General features: G+C 36.6%; 1 protein-coding gene across 1 annotated transcript in view; it reads right to left on the bottom strand.

Moving 5' to 3' along the window:
* The window catches only part of LOC107589530 (voltage-dependent anion-selective channel protein 2-like), a 7,848-nt gene extending 7,502 nt beyond the window's left edge, over positions 1–346 (bottom strand). The window contains exon 1 of the mRNA XM_016278003.1: positions 198–346. The gene's annotated coding sequence lies outside the window, so the exon portion shown is untranslated. The remainder of the gene's footprint in view (positions 1–197) is intronic.
* Positions 347–4,073: the final 3,727 nt, after the last annotated feature.

The raw sequence follows: 4,073 nt of genomic DNA, 5'->3' as shown, positions 1-4,073 counted from the left end.
GCCGCTGACTTGTGCTCATGTCGCTGTGACTGATCTCAGGCTCTGGGCTGCGACATTACAGCAGGCCGAGAGTCCGAGTTCTGAGTGATTCAGCTAACGCCAGCTAACGCGCTAGCACTAGGTAGAAAGCATGCGATTTGACAGCTCCAAAGCTGCAATGTCCGCGGTATATGATTTCTGCGTTCTCACCGGCTTACCTGTTAAAAGGAGTGGCGTGAGGTTATTCAGTCGCGACTGCTGAACTTATTCCCAGCGCTGAGCTAATGTGCAGGGTCCGGCCAGTTGGAGGGCGAACTGAAGGAGACTGTAATGTAACACACCCGTGCCGACAACCTGCTCAAGGACCCCAGGCTGCCCCAATGGTGCCTGATGGTAAATGCTTACAGCCAAGAACAGATGTGCTTCGAGCTTTATTCTCACATTCTTTCCTCCACTCACGTTGCCAATATAGAAAATATCCCATGACTCAAATATCACAGTTTCAAGGGATTATTTATTAGAGATGAAATGATGAAATGTCACCAAAATTATCATGTTTATCAGTATTATAAGTATTATCACGGTATTGTTAAAACGCACTGGCAAATAAATCGTTTCACTAAGTTTTATATTAAAATCAACAAACAACAAATACAATTTGTAAATTATTAATATAATAAATATAATTTAACAATAATATTAATAATAACAACCATGTTTAGTATTATCATTATCATTATTATTATTATTATTATTATTGCATAACATATAGGTAAAACTCACGATTTGATCAAGGGAATTAATATTTTGTTTGTTTGTTTGTTTTTCCTTTAATGTGGTCGATTGAAAAAATGACAGTAGACAAGACAAAAAAAGTGAACAAACAACAAAAAGAAAAAGAAAAAAGGGATCCAAAACCAAAGACAGATATACGAATAAACATGGCATGAATAGTGTAGATATTTTCCACAGCCTTTCAATAGTCTATATGATAGGGAGATAATAAAAAAAAATGTAACAATAATACTAACGAACAGTTGTGATGTATGCTAATAATAATAATATACAGTTGTGTATACAATGTATTTGGATATAGTGTAGACACATTTCTTGTAACACTGATGATTAGATAGTGACTAATTATAGAAGGAGAGGCATTATTGGTAGTCAAATTTAGAAAAAAACAGTAGACCTTTAGTGTGAGATTTTTCTTTTCTTTTCTTTGTAAGAAACTAGATAAATAATATTATTAATTTTCATTGAGTTAATCATTCATTCGTCCTTTTTGTTAGCATTATTGATAACCTTGTCCTCCTCATTAGAGAAAGAAAATAAAATAATAATAATAAAAATCTAAGAAAAAAAAGGAATTCCAAGAGGGAAAAAAAACTGTAAAACAAGAGATGTTGGGGAAAGAAAAAAAGAAAGTAATGATAGAGAGAGAGAGAGAGAGAGAGAGAGAGGGAGAGGCAGAGAGGAAAGGAAGAAGGAGAGAAATATTGAGGAACTGATGGCTTAAAACTGACAGTGGAGAAATAAGGCGGAGTGAACCATGAACCCATTTCCTTGATTTGTAGGTCATTGACAGGCCCTTCTATCATTAGTGCATGATCTAGTTGCAGCCTCGCCTTGTTTTATAGACGCTACAATATGCCGTTCAAAATAGTAATGCTGAGGTCAATACTTCCACAGGTTTTCTTCTCACAACCATTTTGGTCTTGTTTGACAAACCAATTGGCAGTTCAATGTTGGTAAAAACATTTTACTCCCTTCGAGCCGAGAGATGTTCCATGACAGAAATGATAGAAATAGGAAGAGAGAGAGGAAATAAAGAGAAAAGAAAAAGAAAAGAGAGGAAAGAAAGAAAAGAAAGAATTAGTAGAATAGAGAGAATTATAAAAATAAATAAATAAATAAAAATAAACTGAAGATAATGAGTAAACATGTATTAGAGCAGTGAATTTCAACCTTTTGGCATACCGGACCCCAGTCCAATTCAGAACCATCCTCAAGGACCCCCAGAACAAAACTGACTAATCTATGTATCATTTGTGTCTTTGTGAGGACCAAATACAGTCAAGTATAATTCAAGTTAGCTGACTTGTCCAGTATTTGGCCATATCATCAGCTATATTGGACTTTTCTTTTATGGGAACATGTCATGTCAAAATATACAAAATGTATACAAAAATTCATACTTTATATGGACACCCTGGCCTTACGTCAAGGACCACTAGGGGTCCACAGACCCCTGGTTGAGAAATACTGTATTAGAGGATACGTAATGAATGAATGAATGAATGAAAACTAAATAACAGATTGAGTGATCACAATATTAATAATAATAATAATAATAACAATAATGATAATAACAACAACAAATTGCCATAGCAGCAGTAATGGAAGCAGTACATACAGTGCCTTGCGAAAGTATTCATACCCCCTTCATTTTTTTTCACGTTTTGTTATATTGCTGCCTTATGCTAGACACATCCACATCAATCTATACTCCATACACCATATAAAAAAAAGTGTGATCTTAGTTGTACTCTGAAAAAGTGTCTTTCAAAGAAATGTATATATTTAAGGGTATAGGCCTATATACAATGCTTTATGAAAGTATTCATACCCCTTCGTTTTTTTCACGTTTTATGTTGCTGCCTTATATTAAACTACTTTTTTCCACATCAATCTACACTTTGTCACCATAATGACAGCAAAAAACTGGTTTGTAACATCTTCTCAAATTTATTAAAAATAAAAAACTTAAATGATTCCATTGCGTAAGTATTCATACCCTTATCTGGGACAGTTGAAATTTAGCTCAGGAGCATTCATATTGCTTGTAGATGTCACTACACTTGGAGTGAAGTTAACCTGTGGCAAATTCAATTGAATGGATATGATCTGAAAAGGCACACACATCTTAATAAAAGGTCTAACAGCTGATAATGCATATCAGAGCAAAAACGAAGCCCTGAGGTTAAAATAACTGCCTGTAGAGCTCAGAAACAGGATTATGTCAAGCCACACTTCTGGGCAGGAGTTCAGAAAAAACTTGTTTCATTGAAGGTTCACAGAAGCATGTAGTCTCTGTTACCCTTAATGGAAGAAGTTTGAAACAACCAGGACTCTTCCTCGAAGCTGGCCGCCTGGCCAATCTGAGCAACTGATGGAGAAGGGTTTTGGTTGGTGTGGTGACCAAGAACCTGATGGTCACTCTAGTTGAGCTCCATGATCATATGTGGAGATGGGAAAAACCTACAGAAGGACAAACACCACTGCAATCCTCTCCTCAGTGAAGACACATGAAAACATACTTAGAATTTGCAAAAAAGCAACTAAAGGACCCTCAGACTGTGAGAAATAATATTCTCTGGTCTGATGAACCTCAATTCCAAGCATCATGTTTGAAGGAAACCAGGCACTGCTCATCACCTGCAGAGTACCATCCCAAAAGGCCCCTCATGCTGTGGGGCTGTTTTTCTGCGGGCAGGGACTGAGGGACTCGTTAGAGTAGAAGAAACGCTCAGTGCAAAAATATTGAGATAGCCTTAAAGAAAACCCAGTCCAGAGCAATCAGAACCTCAGACTGGGCAGAGGGTTTACCTTCCAACAGGACAATGAACCTAAGCACACAGCAAGAGTGGCTTATAGACAACTCTGTGAATGTCCTTGAGTGGCCCAGCCAGAGCATGAGCTTGAACCCAATCAAATCATTCTGGAGAAACTTGAAAATGTGCGTCTGCCCCCATCCAACCTGACAGAGCTTAAAAGGTGAAGAGGTGAGGTGAAGAATGGCAGATAATTGCCAAATGCTAATGAGCAAACTTGTCGCATCAAACAAAAAAGATTTGAGGCTGTAAAGTTGCTTCAGCTAAATATTAAGTTATACAATGTACTTATTTCAGTTTTTTTTATTTTTAATTAATTTATGAAGTTGTCTCAATTCTGTTTTTGCTTTGTCTGTATGGTGTATGGAGTGTAGATTAATGTGGAAAAAAAAGCAGTTTGTAAGCAGTTTAACATAAGGCAGCAACATAACAAAACATGAAAAAAATGAAGGGGTATGAATACTTTCGCAAGGCACTGTA

Source organism: Sinocyclocheilus grahami, unplaced genomic scaffold (assembly GCF_001515645.1).
Source record: "Sinocyclocheilus grahami isolate Dianchi unplaced genomic scaffold, SAMN03320097.WGS_v1.1 scaffold117.1, whole genome shotgun sequence".
Classification (NCBI taxonomy): domain Eukaryota; kingdom Metazoa; phylum Chordata; class Actinopteri; order Cypriniformes; family Cyprinidae; genus Sinocyclocheilus; species Sinocyclocheilus grahami.
This window is presented reverse-complemented; position numbering and strand designations above follow the sequence as displayed.